The sequence below is a fragment of the Mytilus galloprovincialis genome, chromosome 12 (genome assembly GCF_965363235.1).
Source record: "Mytilus galloprovincialis chromosome 12, xbMytGall1.hap1.1, whole genome shotgun sequence".
Classification (NCBI taxonomy): domain Eukaryota; kingdom Metazoa; phylum Mollusca; class Bivalvia; order Mytilida; family Mytilidae; genus Mytilus; species Mytilus galloprovincialis.
The window spans coordinates 34,455,746-34,474,128 of NC_134849.1; the positions used below are offsets into that span (position 1 = coordinate 34,455,746).

At 32.2% G+C, this 18,383-nt stretch overlaps 1 protein-coding gene across 1 annotated transcript in view; it reads left to right on the plus strand.

The window, feature by feature from the left end:
* LOC143055628 (uncharacterized) overlaps positions 1-18,383 on the plus strand; it is a 91,786-nt gene that overhangs the window by 25,515 nt on the left and 47,888 nt on the right. The window lies entirely within an intron of this gene.

The window sequence follows — 18,383 nt, forward strand, 5'->3', positions numbered from 1 at the left end:
TCATCAATATATCTTAAAATAAAATTAAAGAACCTTGAACAAGTCTTTTTTTCTTAAAACTTTTAGAAGGTTTCCTATGAGTATACAAACAAATCATCCAATAACAAGAATGTGTCCCAAGTACACGGATGCCCCACTCGCACTATCATTTTCTTTGTTCAGTGGACCGTGAAATTGGGGTCAAAACTTTAATTTGGAATTAAAATTAGAAAGATCATATCATAGGGAACATGTGTACTAAGTTTCAAGTTGATTAGACTTCAACTCCTTCAAAAATTACCTTGACCAAAAACTTTAACCCGAACTTCGCACTATCATTTTCTTTGTTCAGTGGACCATGAAATTGGGGTCAAAACTATATTTTGGCATTAAAATTAGAAAGATCATATCATGGGAAACATGTGTACTAAGTTTCAAATTGATTGAACTTCAACTTCTTCAAAAACTACCTTGACCAAAAACTTTAACCTGAAGCGAACGGACGCACAGACGGGCGAACGGACTCACAGACGGACAAACGGACGCGCAGATGGACAAACGGACGCACGGACGAACGGAGGCACAGACCAGAAAACATAATGCCCCTCTACTATCGTAGGTGGGGCATAAAAACAAGTTATGTTGATCAAGAGAAGAATATAGGATTTTAATAAAGTCATAATTGGTGTATTTGATATAAGAATAAGCGTCTTTTTCACAAACTCTGATTTTTTTAAAACCTATAACAAGATTTGTATCTTCAATTCCCAGTATTATTCAAAACGTTCTGTTTAATGAGTCGATGTAGTCAATTTGTTAATTGATTATGCGTAATATTAGAATAAAAACTTACCAAAAAGACTAAAAAAAAAATTTGGTAAGCTTGCCGCTGGTTTTTATCTGCATCTAACCCATAATCAAAACAATTTACATGATTAAGTAAAATTTAAATTTAAAACCTTTTAACTAGTAGTCATTAAGCGTCGAAAAGTCTAGAGTTTTGATATTACTACGAACAAAAAGGATTGTGATTGAAGTTTTTGGCGTACATATTTAGAAATTTTTAAGAATCCACATTTGCATGACATCATTGCTTGAATATACCTCATCATTAAATAAGTTTTTTTGTGAAGTTTAGGCATCCAGTATTTAGAAGGAAGATCTTTATTGTTCCTTTTTAATGTTATTAGCAAAATAGAGAAGTACAGATTTTTCCAAAATCTCCACTTTTCGAGAACGATAAAGGGTCAATATGCACTCTTACATACACACATAATACATTTGTAATGTTATCAATTCATATTTAAAAAAAAACCAAACACGTACAAATGTTATGTTAGTAAAAATTCTGGAGAGAATCATTCCCGCCAATTTTTCAATGGTTTCTATCTTTCGTATGATCGTGATCGTCTATCAATAATAATATTTGAAATACGTAATATCTAGGAAATAAACGATTAAGTAATATATGAATCAAATATAATTATATCGGACGTTCATTCGTTCCCAATATTCCAATAGTTTTCCTTTCCGTATAAAAAACCTTACAAATCATGAGCTGGTTAGGAAAGGTATGTTAGGGATTTAGCACTACGAAAGTAATAGATGACAGTGGCGAACTTTTCCTAAGGGGGGGGGGAGCTGACCTAAAAGGGGGGGGGGGGGCTCCAGTTATGTTTCAATGATTCCCTATATAATCAACCAAATTTTTCTCACGAAAGAGGGGGCCCGGGCCCCCAAGGCCCCCCTCCCCTAGATGCGCCTCTGGAAGAAACTTTTTAAAATCTGCTTTTGGCATTTAGCACAACACAACTAATGAATCAACTTTTTTAAACCTGAAATATTCATTTTTTGCAGCCTGAAACACCAAATGACCAACGCGACCCATATTTAATTGATAAATTTAAATGAAAATCATGACATAAACTGCATTTGTATGTATTAACAAGGAATAAATAAATTTGGTGTATTTACTGTCTTCTGATTGGTTAAAATTATTAGTTTTATTTTCAATGTTGTCAATTTTTATGGCGACACGCCCACTCCGCTGACGTTGTGTATTCATACGCCAACATGTGTGTACGTTGTAATTGTTAATATAAATAATATAAAAAGTTCTTTGAGCTTTATTTTTGATAGAAATTTATTTATAATGAATGGCAATAATTTATTTTGAATTTATTGAACCATAAAATTAATTTTTGACTCTTCACATTTTACATAATCCGCTTCTTGGATTGTTCAATGTGAAGAGTCAAAAAATTATTTTATGGTTCAATAAATTAAAAATAAATAATAGCCATTCATTAAATACTTATCGATTTTAATTAAAGTCCAAATGACTTTAAAAAATGTTAATTTAATATTTCAACTCTGTTTTATCAACATTCGTAAGAAAATAAGACTACTTTAGATTTCATGTGTTGACACTGTTTGACAATACCGCCGAATGATGCGAATATACGTATACATTATTTAGGAATTGTAACGATATCTGAATAATTTCAAAACAAAAACAATCGGGATGATCTTTGGTTCTCAGGAAGGGTACAGAGATCATGGGCCACATATTTACGACCGTCCTTTTGCTTCTGAAAATCGATAAGTCATATGACGTAATCAACATTCAGCAATATATGATTGATTTTTGGCTCTCATCTAACGACAGGCATTTAAATGTAGAACCAACAAAAGTTCAAATAGGATTTTCTCAAACAAAATGCATGAAGTATTCAATGTGATGGCTTCATCAATTCAAAATGAAAGCCTTTTGAAAATAGCATCCAGCCTTATGTGTCTCGTGACATAGATGATTGCATGATACAGACGCTTAACTCACGTATTGGTTGATGTGTAATTAAGAACGATACAAACCGTGCGAATAAACTCTTTCCAGTTAATGGTAAGGAATCTACGGAGAAATGACGACAGAAGTTTGTGCTTAAAGTTTTGTTCCCTGTGGTATGTAATTGTAGATGTCAATTATCTGGGGTAAAGAACACAATAACAATCAAAACCAAGGAGTAAACAAAGACTCACAAAACCAAAGGACATTTACATCAACAGTCATGAATAATAAATAAGAAACAACACGAACTCCACTAAAAATCGGGAGTGAAATCAGGTGCTCCGGAAGGGTAAGCATTTCCTGCACCGTATACGGAACCCGTCGTGTTAGTTCTTTGTTAAATACTAGAGAGATGTAAAACAATCCTTGACAAGACCAAAATAAAAGAACAATAGGCTTCATCAGCACATGCAAAAGATATGACCAAGAGGTTAGATATGGCAAGCTGCAAGGCTTTAAATTTAGAAACAAGTTTAAGATTTGATTTTTTTTATTGAAAATTATTTCTAGAGACTTTAGGGGAATTCACTTTGGTATCTATCGACTCCCTTCTACTTTTCATATCGTTTGTAATGGTCAAATACAGTTCACAATAAAAATTTTATGAAATGTTTGCTATATAGAAAAAGGCATAGCATATTGGTGCAGGAAAAGTTACATTATGAAAAAGAAATAAAACTGTTTTCTTCGGCCAAATTTTACTGGAAAATAAAATAAACGTACCTGACAGTAATTCTCACGTTGTATTAATGTCAATCGTTTTCAACAGTGTTCGAACAATGGGATAGTATATACTGAAATAAGATTTTGACTCGCGTCTGGCATGCGAAATTATTATCATCGCGTTCCTTGTGATTAATACATCTTCAACACCGAAACTTTTGAATTGTAGTACTAGTATACAGTCCACAACCACCTTTAAATAATCTACTTAGGGAACGTCTGCGATAGTAGTTCTGTTTGCTTCCTCTAATAGTATGATATTATGACTCAAGGTTTGTTGTTCATCTGTTTGTCTGTTAATATATCCGTCTGTTCATTCGTCCGTCTGTCCATCCAATGTCAGTTTGAATTTTTGAGTAGTGTAATAGAACGTTGTTTTCATAGAAACTTGATACCTATTACATATGTTTGTTATGACGTGAATGTTGTAAATAGTGCTGATAGTTATCAACCCTATTTAATGATTCACTAATATGTGAACTTCGTAAAACACATGTTTCGTGAAAAGAATGAACTATGACGTTGAAGTGACATCATTTTGGAATTTTCTACATATGAGTAAGATTTGATCTACTCCATATACATGCAAAATTTAGAGCTTCCCCACATCTTTACATTTTACTGACGAAAGAAATATAGTGCAAGTCGAAAAGTCGACATATGGAAACACATGCTTAACTACTTAGTAATGTCCCTTAAAAATATTGAGATTTCATTTTTACTGTGTAGGAAAATTTCAAGTCGTTTTTAAAATTCTGCTCTATAGAAACCAAGTTCATTTTTATACTTACTTTATAACAATATACATGTATAAAAGAGTGAAATCCCCAAAATACTAAACTCTGACGGAAAATTCAAACAGGAAAGTTACTAATCAAATGGCAAAATCTAAAACTGAAACACATCAAACAAATGTCATATTCTTGACTTGGTACAATAATGTTCTCATGAAAACTGTGGATTAAATTTGGTTTTATAGCTAGCTCAACTTCTCAACAGTCGCATACAATTCCATAATATTGACAATGATATGTGAACAAAACAACAGATAAAAATAATAATGTTGTTTTTACAGAAAAAAAAGATTGTGCCCCAAAAATATGTTATTTAACAAACGAAATATAATAGAGTCCTTTGTACCCGAAATGCATAAAACGAAATTACCCTTTTAGCTACTGTTACCAAAATGAATTATTTGGAAAAAAAATGTTCTAATAAAAATAGGATGAACGAAAATAAATACCTAACATTTTGCAGAACACAAAGGGTGGGTTATGGTTTTCCTAAAAAAATATTGTGATCCCGAATTTGATGAAAACATGTTTTGTTCAACCCCAGATGACCATAAAAAAATGAATCTATATTTTCCCTATAACTAAAAGTGTTAAATTTCAAAAAATTCTGACTCAGATAAATACCCATTTGCTCTCAAACTACAAGTTGACTGGTTACTCTCAAATACTATATTGTAATGGATGCACGATCTGTAGGGCGTGACGTAATATGAACAATCTTATTGCTTATTGTTGTAAATGTATATAAGAACTTTCTACTGTAACAATATATCAAATAGGGATACACTATGTATCATCTGTAGACGTACATGTACATAGACAACAAAGAATATTCAGGTTTGTGTTTAATGTCAAATATGATTTGAACTGGTATATCATTTAAATTTATAAGGTATAAGGACAATGGTTGAAATTTCTTAATCTTACTGAAATAAGCATAATTTAGTTTATTTTGTAGAAAATTTGTTTTAAAAAAGTAATTCAGTCTAAGACAAACAAGAAAGAATATAGCATGCTCGATCCCTTCAATACTATATTCCAGCGATTATTCGAAAAATAATTAAACATTACATTGTTGATATCGAATCACTTTAAACAATACCGATTACTTATGCGTGAGGATGGTTGATTTACTATTCACCTTGCATCAATAAAAAGCGTGTGTAAGATATGGATACGAAAGGTCAACAATGATCACATTTATGTCACAAATTGTCAACAAAAGTTACCCCAAGATACCTTTGGTTGTTCATTTTTAACCTAAAATACATATTTAAACGCACCCTAAATATGCCAATGAGACAAATTGAACACATGTGAATGTGTAACTCAATAATCAGTAAATATTCCGTTCGAGTATTCATCATTTGGCTTGCCTCTATCGATTTAACAGCATGTTTGTTTTGTATGCCTTTTGAGATTTTTGTTATAAGATACAACTACACATTTTCATCTGTCGTTGCTTGCAAAGTCTTTAGATTTCTAAGTCACATGGTTACAGTGGCCTCCGGCTGTTTATTGACTTCTATTGCTATTGAAAGATATAAGATAATTGTAAAAAACTTCGCGTCCTTTTTGATAATTCCCAAAGGTCGAATGTCATATCTGCCAGTCTGGTAAAATTATCCACGATATTGTCAATTTTGGCAGTTATATTTTATGGTCTGAACGTAAAAGAAACAGATACTCTTGACCTTATCGGCAAATTGTATAATTTTATCAGAGTATCAGATTATACTTTATGTAGGAGTTAAATACAGTATAATTGTAATGATAGATTCAGCTGGTGTTGTCATATGTATCTTTTCCCGTGGAAAATACTTTGTAAAATTTGTACCCAGAAAGATTGGAGCCAATCATTAGGAAAGAATCCAGATTCGTTTTCCAATTTACATTCGGAGACACGGGTAATATATACTATTTAAAATGGGGATAACAAAATCTATAAAGTGCACATTAAACTTTCTAACAGTGAAAAGAAAAAGGGTACTCGTTCATCACACAATCTTTGAAATGCTATTCGACTAACAATAAGCCTTATGATAGCAACCGCTATTTCCTATATAGGGTATATGTAGTATATTTTCGCATTCATGGTAATTATGCTCAATCCTAAGATGTATCAAAATATTGTCCGACCAGTATCCAACATTCTAGTGCGGTATATTTTGTCAACAATGCAGCCAATCCTATCGTATTTTGTCTTTTGGATAGGACTTTTCGACAGGAATAAAATTGAGAATGGAAATGCTTGAAATTATATGGAAACACATTTTGTAGAAAATATATCGCCAGTGTCAACTTTCCTTCAAACACATTTTAAGAAAACATGTTTATAAACATTTGCTATGAGAGAATTAAGAAAAAGGTATGCTTTTGGCAGCATGACGTATGTGCGACTCTCATTGATTGGACTGTTATGTATGTCCATTTATATGAGTTTGTACTTATGAGTTTGAATGTTCCTCCGATATCTTTCGCCTATCTTGTAATTAAGGTCTTTCCTTTTACTAAAGGGAAAGACCTTACTGTATTTCTTCTGATTATTATTATTATTATTATTATTCTTCTTGTTCCGCCAAACTTTGACAAAATTTCCCTCCGTAACCGTAAGACGTGTCGCTTTCATGTTCACACTTTGTATCGGTGTCATGAATACCTATCCGGAACTCACCCTGTGAGTCGAAATATTTTGTCGGTTCGGAGTAATCCCTCCGAAACCCAAAACCTTGTTATCGTTCCAACACCGTAACAGTAATAGGTAGAAAAAAAATGAAGGGTGAAATTTGTTCAGGACCAGACCCCGGTTCTTCGTTACATTTGGATCGAAAAGATTCAACGACTCATTGGTAGGGTTATGCCCCTATGAAAATTAACCGGTGTCGGTTGGCCACCAAAACTCAGAAACCGTAAGTGGTAGACACATAGGATCTTCACCAATCATCATCATTTCATGTATCTTTAAAAAATACCTCAAGGTCAAATTTGTATGTTGACCTTGACCTTTGACCTAACACCTTGTTATGGGATAATCTCAGAAACCATTATACTTACAGAAGTTTTAAATGGTGGAAAATGTTTGGGTCATTATGGCGCAACTTTGTTACATTTTGACCAAAGAGATTTGACCTTTCTATAAGGGGCATAACCCCTGTTTTAGGTTTTTGAAAAGACAAAATCAGCTTTTACTATATAACCAAAGGTCCTAGACCCTTGGGGTCTTCAGAAATGGCATTGGGGACCAATGACCTTGACAAAGGTCAAAAGGTCAAAGGTCAAGGTCATGTCCCAGATAGCGAATTTAGTGTTTTTAACCTTATTTAAAGGATTTTTAGTGTGTTTTCGAGCTTTTTAAGGTTGACCTTGACCTTTTCAATACATTCTACGGCTGTTGGAACATGTATTTTATATTAAAAAAGGAAAGACCTCTCAATTGTTCAAGAACAATTGACAGTTTAATTGTATCTATGCTTTGCAGATTATACCTTAGATCGTTGACAAATTCTTTTTTTTTAAATAGTCAAGGCCAAGTAGACGTTGATTTACTCAGGTCTTTTTAGTCCTTCATCGATAATAAGATTACAAAATATCTAGACAATTAATTCGCTTTCTGTCAGATCTGTTTTCATTAACTATTTAATAATAAATTGGAACGTTGGTTTTCTCTTTTGAATTGTGTAACATTTTGTCATGTCGTTACCTTTTCTAGCTTGCTATACCTTATGGGTTTTACTCATTATTGAAGTCCGTACCAAGGTTGCTTACATCTAAGTCATAATAAATCTATGAACACAAAATATTTCTTAAATGTATATTAAAAACGACAAAGTAGCGAACCATCAATCATTTTCTTATGAGTAACCAACTGTTTGGTATTGCATGGTATTAACATTTAAAGTACACACGCTATAGAAACGGTTTGTTATATTATTAACTGCTGCAAATTGTGTGTTAATGTACTGCGTTAATAGCAAGAAATTAACTACTCGTTCACTTTGATTGCCGACTGTAAGTTTGTGTATTTAACATCGAGAAAGAAACAATTGCCATAATTTTACTGGTGGAAGATATTTGTTAAATGCTGACAATATGTGTTTGTTGGAATGGTAAAGTGATCAATAATTTTTAAAAGGCTAGCCTTTGATTATGTTCTAACTTATCTTGTCAGCGAATGGCATGATCCAAGTCAAGTAGCCATAATTGTGTTTCGCCTGTTCAGCGAAAACATTTAAAAGACAACAAAACGATTACAGAAACAAGAAAAGCACAAAATGTATGATTCTGGAGAATAGAAAACAATGTTACGTAATTGACCAAATGATAAGGCGTATTTGCCTAGTATATCATGTATATTGTCCCTTCCTAGCTATCGTGCAACGAGTTAACACTACACGTACACTTTTCATTTTGATATTTTGCATTTTGTTTTGTCTTCGTACGTTTTTAAGATGTAGATCTGAGCATCTGACACTGAGATTTTGAAATCAATATTTATAGCTAGTTGTTACGGTTCTATCTTTGATCCGATGAAGAGCTCCCTTTTTTTAGCTGTCGTGCCTTTGTTTTGCTTGTAATGTTTTCCATTCGATTTTCAGATGTATCGTAACTCGCTCAAGCAAGTTATAAGAATAACTTGCAAATCCATATTTGAATTAAATTGATTTATTTTTACAAATTTTTAAGGGTTTGATAATTCAATCTAACAAAAATAGTTGCCTTATGTCTTTATGTTTAACAATAACGAATTTTTAAATATTGTAATCCGGCGGTCAGCGATCAGTGTGTTTGTAATCAATGCTACATAGTTTTAATTGTTATTAACATGAAGTACAGAAAAATTGTATTTAAATCTCTTAAATCCTTAATTTTTAAAACTATTTCGGCCACATTTGTGGTAATGACAATATTTCACAATTCACTGATTTATTTCAACTGAACCTTATCATTACTGTGTAATCTGCTTAGAAAGAGCAGTTCTCATATACAATGCATGTTATTTTGTACGCCAAACACGCATTTCGTCTACATAAGACTCAACAGTGACGCTCGAATCAAAACAGTTAAATGCAAAATAATTAGAAAATCACTAACAACTTTTGATTCCAAGAATATGTTGGCACTTAGTACACCAGGGAGGTTAGAGGAATTAAAGATAATTTGATTTATTTTCTTAAATAATTGTACCTCACCTATGTTAACAAGTAACACTCACATTTTCCAAAACCAATAATTATTTTAAGGAAGAACTACCTATGCAGGAAATTGAGACGGCCTTCATATAACCTACCTCCTGATAAACCGCTCTATTAATGAAAATTACTTTTTTTTAAATGCCCTATGCAGAGAATAGAAAAAAAATCAAATTAAAATGTTGTTTTTTTCGTAACTTTCCTGTTTTGTTAGAAAAAAAAAGAGAGTATATTTTTGTATTTCGTTTTTCTTTTTAAGAGTTAAGGGGAAAAAAAACAAAAAACACTCCTATCTCCTTTTATTTGTATGTACATTTGTATTCAAGGAAAAAGAACCGGAAAAAAACATCAAATAAAAACAAATATACACTGACTTTGGACTGACATTTATTAACTCAATTTGTAGATATGTAGATTGTTACCATTTAAGGTTGATTTCTCATTACATGGATATAAATTGAAAAAAAAATCCAATTTGCTATAAATAATAAAACAACACCGATATTTTAACATGAATAATGAACTCTATAACGAGCAATTTTCCTGCAGATAACGCCTATATTTCGAATTGTGGTTTTCAGATTTTTGAGCCCTGTACTTCAAATACATTTAAATTATGAAAAAATGATATCTTTAAAATCACCGGACATAAATAGATCATAACACTATTGAAACGAAGCACAGAAACAAGGAAAATATTTTTAATAATACGTTTAGCTAATGATGCAAAAGAAATTAGAAGAAAATAACCAATTGGATTAAAAAATCTTTTAACCGCACGATAAAATTAAACAATTGTACAAATGATACTTAAGACAAACTTGGATTCAAAAAGTTAAAAAAAAAATACACCTTTCAAAATTAAAAGTATAATGCAAATATAAAAAAAAACAAAAACAAAAAGTGAGAATAACAAAATGTACACCGATATTTTGCACATATATATCATCACCCTACTTATTTTGCATATGAATATGTATTTGAACTAGGAAAAGCTTAAGGTTCTTTACGGTACCTATTGTAGAACATTGTGAGACAAAATTATTATGGTTAACATTTCAATCAGTATGCATATAAAATTTGTAAAGATGTCATTATGGGTCAAGGGGTGGGAAAATATAACCCATTGAAATCTTCGAAACACAACACAATAGTTGAATCGAATAAAACATATTATTAAAAATATTTTCCTTGTTTCTGTGCTTCGTTTCAATTGTGTTATGACCTATTTATGTCCGGTGATTTTAAAGATACCATTTTTTTCATAATTCAAATGTATTTGAAGTACAGGGCTTAAAAATCGGAAACGACATTTCGATATATCTGAGGGAAAATGCCGGCACATATTTGCTAGAGAGTTCATTATTAAAATATCGGCTTTGTTTTATTATTTAGATCAAATTGTTTTTTTTTTCAATTTAGATCCATGTAATGAGAATGGTAACAATCTACATATCTACAAATTGAGTTAATAAATGTCAGTCCAAAGTCAGTGTATATTTGTTTTCATTTGATGTTTTTCCGGTTCTTTTTGCTTGAACACATACAAATAAAGGACATAGGAGTTTTTTTTCTTAACTCTTCAAAAGAAAAACGAAATACGAAAAATATTCTCTTATTTTAAACAAAACAGGAAATTTACAAAAAACAACATTTTAATTTGATTTGTTCGATTCTCTGCATAGGGCATTTAAAACAAAAATTTTTCATTACTAACAGGGTTTATCAGGAGGTAAGGTTATATGAAGGCCGTCTATATTTCATGCATAGGTAATTCTTCCTAAAATAATTAATGGTTTTTGTAAATGTGAGTGTTACTTGTTAACATAGGTGAGGTACAATTATTTTAAGAAAATAAATCAAATTATCTTTAATTCCTCTAACTTCCCCTGGTGTACTAAGTGCCAACATATTCTTGGTATCAAAAGTAGTTAATGCTTTTCTAATTATTTTGCATTTAACTGTTTTGATTCGAGCGTCACTGTTGAGTAAAGGTAGACGAAATGCGTGTTTGGCGTACAAAATAAAATGCATTGTATTTGAGAATTGCCTTTTCTAAGCAGATTACATAGTAATGATAAGGTTCAGTTGACATAAATCAGTGAATTGGGAAATATTGTCATTTCCACAAATGTGGCCGAAATAGTTTAAGAAATTAATGATTTAAGAGATTTAAATACAATGTTTCTGTACTTCATGTTAACAACAATTAAAACTATGTAGTATTGATTACAAACACACTGCTCGGTGACCGCCGGATTACAATATTTAAAAATTCGTTATTGTTAAACATAAAGACATAAGGCAACTATTTTTGTTAGATTGAATTATTAAACCCTTCAAAATTTGTAAAAATAAATCAATTTAATTCAAATATGGATTTGCAAGTTTGCTACACTTATAACTTACTTGAGAGAGTTATGATACATCTGGAAATCGAATGAAAAACATTACAAGCAAAACAAAGGCACGGCAACTAAAAAAGAAAACTCTTCATCGGATTAAGGATAGAACAGTAACAAGAAAGTTGTGATAGAGGACGTACAAGAACGTCAACTGATTCACTTATTACATTGTATATAATGATTTAATTTTAATTTTCAGATATAAATCATGTCAAATTACTATAGTTCCACTTATTAATTGGCAAAAACTGAAAACAAATGGACGGAAATATATAGAGATTTCAGATGGATATTTTGTGCATAATTTTGATTGATACCATTTTAAGTTGAGGTACCATTACATGGGTTAAAATCATAAAATAAAATTCTGTCAGATATAATTCGGATAAAAAAAAAAATTCAACAAGGAAGTTATTATTTTTTTTTACACATCTTTGATTGAAGTTTACTTCTAGGCTCTAGCAAATGTTGAGTTAGATCTGTTCTATTCCGATTTGATTATCTAGCCTTAAAATACATTTGAAAATAGGGTAACAATGTGTTGACAACGCCTTCAATCAGCGGATATTTATTGGTCAAAACAATTTTGTAACAAAGTACAGGAACAAGGAAACCAGTTAAACACTAACAAATTGAAGTATTTTGGGTGGTTTTTTAAAAAGAGGTGAAGGATACCAAAAAAAGTAAAATCACATATTTACCGAACTCCGAGGAAATTTCTAAACGGAAAGTCCCTAATCAAATGTCAAAATCAAAAGCTGAAACACATCATACAAATGGATAAAAACTGTCATATTCCTGACCTGGTTCAGGCATTTTCTTATGCAGAAAGGAACATTCAAACTCATAAGTCGAAGGTAAACTGTCAACGCCATGGCTAAAAAAAAAAGACAAACAGACAAACATTAGTCCACAAAACACAACATTGAAACCAAATAATGAGCTACACAAAACCCACCAAAAATTGGGGTGATTTCAGGTGCTCCGGAATGGTGATCAGAACCGGCTCCACATATGACACCTGTCGTGTTACTCATGTTAGTTCAAATTCAATGAAAAGGGGACGGGATTATAGTTTCGGCAATTAGAACATATCCGTCTTTTTCTGTCAAACGGTCCCCGAGGGTATCACCAGCCCAGTAGTCAGCACTTCGGTGTTAACATGAATATCAGTTATATGGTTATTTTATAAATATACCAATTGCAAAAGTATGATTTTTCGAAATACTCAGGATTTTCTTATCTAAGGCGTAGATTACCTTAGCCGTATTTGGCACTACTTTTTGGAATTTTGGGTCCTCAATGCTCTTCAACTTTGTACTTGTGTGATTTTTTACATTTTGATCTGAGCGTCACTGATGAGTCTTATGTAGACGAAACGCGCAGATATGCCAATGTGTATTACCATTCAAGACATATGGTTAAGAATAACACAAAATTTAAGATTGACTATTAAACAACACAGTCTCGCATCTCGGATAGTACCAGTCATAGACTTTTAAAATCAATTTGCATTGTAAAATTGATCTTTTCTTAAAATTTCCTATGTCAAAAAAGTTCTCGATGCCATCAACTTGGGCATTATCCTTCATAAAATATCAGTTCAATTTTAAAACTGATTTTTCTAAATATAAGACAAAGTATACCAATTATGTTTTATACCTAAACCAAACCTGATATTGATATATTATGGACTGAAAGAAAATGAAAACAACCATTTGGTCTAATCGGCAAAAAATTCAGACTTTTTCAGAGTATCAAAACATGCGTCATATAGGAGTTTAATACAGTAATACAAGTTTTTTTTTCGTTGTCGTGTGTGCATAGTGTTATATGGTAGAATACTACGTGCAATTTGTAGTCGAAAAGAATGGAGAAAATCAATATGAAAGAAACTAGTTTCGTCTATTAATTCAACTTTGGATATATAATCATCGGGGACCACTCAAATAACATCAACAATTCAAAATGAAGCGGTAAAATTAAATAAACTACACACTGGAACCTGTGACTGGGCAAACAAAAAGTGTACGCGTTCTTTGCATAATCTTAGAAATGCGATTCGACTAACCACAAGTCTTATGATGGCAACCGCTGTCTCAAACATAGGAATTATTGTGTATGTTTTCACAAAAATGGTCCAAATGTTGAATCCTACGATGTATCAATGTCATTTTTTTGAAAGACGTTTCATGAAGACGTTACAATAAATCGTTTAGATGTGTACTGACTGATATTCGTCTGGAAAACATGATATATTTATAAGTTGTAATTACTTTTAACTTGCTTTTAGTAACTACGAATACTCTTCGAATGGTACTTTGTGTCGTCTGTCTTCTTGATATATGTGTTTGTATGTACGTATCGATCGGAATAGTCAAAGTGTCTTCATACGTCGTGTATATATATTTATAAGTTGTAATTACTTTTAACTTGCTTTTAGTAACTACAAATACTCTTCGAATGGTACTTTGTGTCTTCTGTCTTCTTGATAGATGTGTTTTTATGTACGTATCGATCGGAATATTCAAAGTTTCTTCATACGTCGTGTATATATATTTATAAGTTGTAATTACTTTTAACTTGCTTTTAGTTACTACAAATACTCTTCGAATGGTACTTTGTGTCTTCTGTCCTTTGATAGATGTGTTTGTATGTACGTATCGATCGGAATAGTCAAAGTTTCTTCTTTCATCGGAATAGTCAAAGTTTCTTCTTTCATCGGAATAGTCAAAGTTTCTTCTTTCATCGGAATAGTCAAAGTTTTTTCTTTCATCGGAATAGTCAAAGTTTCTTCTTTCATCGGAATAGTCAAAGTTTTTTCTTTCATCGGAATAGTCAAAGTTTCTTCTTTCATCGGAATAGTCAAAGTTTCTTCTTTCATCAGTCATTAGTTGTTGTCTGTCAGATCGGTTTTCGTTAACTATTTAATCCTGAATCAGGAAGTTTTTTTACTTTTTTATTTTTTTTTACTTTTTTATTTTTTTTACTTTTTTATTTTTTTACTTTTTTTTACTCTTTTATTTTTTTACATAGCTTACTGCACACCACGAGTTTTCTCATTGTTGAAGATCGTACAGGGACCCATTGTTGCTTACATCCAATTTATTAGATCTGTGGTGGATTATTGTCTCATTGGCAATCATATCGCTTCTCCTTATGTTAAACTTTGCAGAAACACTGCCATATGTGATGTTGTAGTGGACTTATCTGATGCAATTCTTTTACACTTGAATGTACTATCGAAATTCAAAATAAAGTGTCGATGGTTATCCGATTTACATCAGATATAATCTTTTTTTTAATCGAGGACAGGAAAAAGGACAAATTTCTAGCGTCAAACGATATATTTACAATAACTCTCACTTGTTTCTTCATGGTTTATTTGTTAATGACTTAAATGTCTGATTAAAAGACTGTACTGTTACACAACATACAATCATACGGGTTTTATTTGAAATTACCGCGATCGTCAGAATTTGAGATGGAACTTTTTTTCTTAGCAAATAGTCCTACAAAACAAAGAGATATATGTCAATAGAGAGATGTAATATCCACATTTATCGGCAATTTGAACATTTTTTCTTGTGCTCTTACTGCCTAAAAATTTTATGATCATGAACAGGACTTGATACTCGAAAATATGATCAATGATATTATGTATCAGTGCAGCAATGTCATCTGCTCAAGTCCATCCGTGTCAATTTATTAATGAACGCGACTTCGTTCATACAACCGAACAACTATCCAAATGTTTTGTACGCGTTAATGTTGTTTCGCTTACAGTTTCATTTTACTTCATATTCTCAAGCCAAAAAAACAACATAAAAGTTGAGACAAATTGCCGATAAAAAGAATAATAGCATTTTTTTATACTGACTTCATCAGCTCGAATATCAGCTCGCCCTAGCGGCCCCGCTTGATATTCTCTCTGATCAAGTTTTTATTCCACATTTGCTAGAGGTAGAGGGGGAGGGTTGAGATCTCACAACACATGTTTAACCCCGCCGCATTTTTGCGTATGTCCCAAGTCAGAAACCTCTGGCCTTTGTTAGTCTTGTATGTTTTTTTTTAAATTTTGGTTCATTTATATGTTTCGGAGTTTAGTGTGACGTCCATGTTTGCTGAACTAGTATACATTTTTAAGGGGCCAGCTGAAGCCCGTCTCCTGGTGCGAGATTTTCTCGCTGTGTTGAAGACCCATTTGTGGCCATCGGCTGTTTTTTGCTCTTTGGTCGGGTTGGTGTCTCTTTGACACATTCCCCGTTTCCACTCTCAATTTCATTATTCTATATATATCGGCCGTCCTGGCAAGCTAAGGTGTCTACTTCTGTAGCAATCAACTGGTGTATACTGAATTTAAATGAAGCGTTGAAGGCTGATTTTTTTCGTATATGCTTAAACATGACCACATTTGAAATCTAAATACCTTTTCCATGAGTTTCAAGTTTCCATTACTTAGTATTATGTGACAGATGAATATTTGATCACCGTGGCTAATTTTCGCGTAATTTAATACTGCATATTTTTGTTTTTAGATTTTGATATCTCAAGACTTAACACCAAATGGACGCCAATATGATGGGACTTCGGATGGATATTTTGTACATAATGTGTAGACATGTGTTGATTGCTACCATTTTAAGTTGGGTATCATTACATGGAATAAAAACATAAAATAAATTTCTATCCGATATAATACAGACAAAAAAGACCCTTAAAATAAGGAAGTTATTATAATTATTTCATTTGCGAATCTTTAATTGACGTTTTCCTGTAGTTAAATCTGATCTGGAACTAGGCTTTTCCGATTTGATTGTCTAGCACTTGAAATACATTTGAAAATGGGGAAACAATTTGTTTTACTTTAAATTAGCGATCATTAAGTGGTCAAAACAAATTTTTTAACGAAGTACAGGAACAGGGAAATCATGTTAACACTCACAAATTTGTGGTATTATGACTGGATTTTAAAATAGAGGCAAATGATACCAAAACATGCAAAAGGCCATTCAAACTCATAAGTCGAAAATAAACTGCTATGATTAAAAAAATGAAAAGACAAAAAGACAAACAGACACACAACAGTACACAAAACAAAACATAAAAAACCAAAGACTGAGCAACTCGAAATCAATCAAAATTTGGGGATGATCTCGTGTGCTCCGGAAGGGTAATTAGATCCTACTCCAAATTTGGCACCCGTCGTGTTGCTTATTTTAGTACAAACCCAATGATATGTCTAATTCGATCGGTCATATTCGGATAAAAGGGGACGGGATTGTAGTCACGACAATTGGAACATATCCGTTGTCATCTTTGACCAGTTAACCAACTCGTGAAGGCGTCCGTAAAATTTACGAAGGGACGATTTAACTTCACCACTTAGAACATGAGGTTTAATAGCTTCTTTGTGAGCAACAATCCTCTATCAAGGAAATGATGATAGAATATACAAGCCCTGGAATATCGTATCAACTGTGAGCTATAGATTTCAATAAACAATTAATTTCCCCATAGGCGACAATGATAGCCTTTTTCGAGACACAGACTTTAGAAAGTTGATGTTTTTAACGAAACCTTGCTAGAATTAAAGAAAAACATTATTCGGAAAGTATTTTTTGGTCCAAAGTAATTTGTACTTATCTCCTTTGCCTATCAATTTTGCAATTAAAACACGTGTCTCATCCTAGCGTAGAAAAGACATCTCATTAATGGTTTTTGGTAGCGTGGTCATGATGACCTCTGAGTGCACAAGGCCTTAGATTTGATCCGCGGCAGAGATTAAAATCTTAGAACTGATGTATAGATTTTATAGATAATTACGCAGCGCACAGCTGTTTAAAGTAACAGTAATTCTAATTCTATCTGTTTTGGGTTAGAAAAATGTGCTCTTTTATGAGTAATATCGTCTTGCTGTGGACTATGTTCCAAAATATGAGTTACAACATTAAAAATCAGACTCATCGTGTCGGTCCAGTAAAAAACCGGATATTCGATATTCATGATATTTGCTTGAACATTTGTTTTAGCTATGTTTATGTTATTCGTTTAGAATATTTCCTGTTGGTACCTTTATTGAAGATTATATCGAGATTTTATTTCTTTTGATAAGAATTGCACCAAAATACATGAATGGATGTAAATATATTCGTACCTGTCAATCGGGGTAATTTTTTATAAATGTTCTCACCGATATCTAACTAAGACAGATTTTCAATAGTCATGCTGAATGTTAACCTAAGACAGTTGCAACCTTTGTTAAAACAATTATTTATTAGTTCATAAACTAGAAATATTGAAACAGAATGTATAATTTGAAAAAAAAACAGTTCGAAGAATCTGATTACTGATACTACTTGGTATCTACTATATTCTCCGTGACTAATAAACCCATAGCAACGGTGTCGACATGTGAATAAAAACAAAAGTTCTGGGTCTGGGA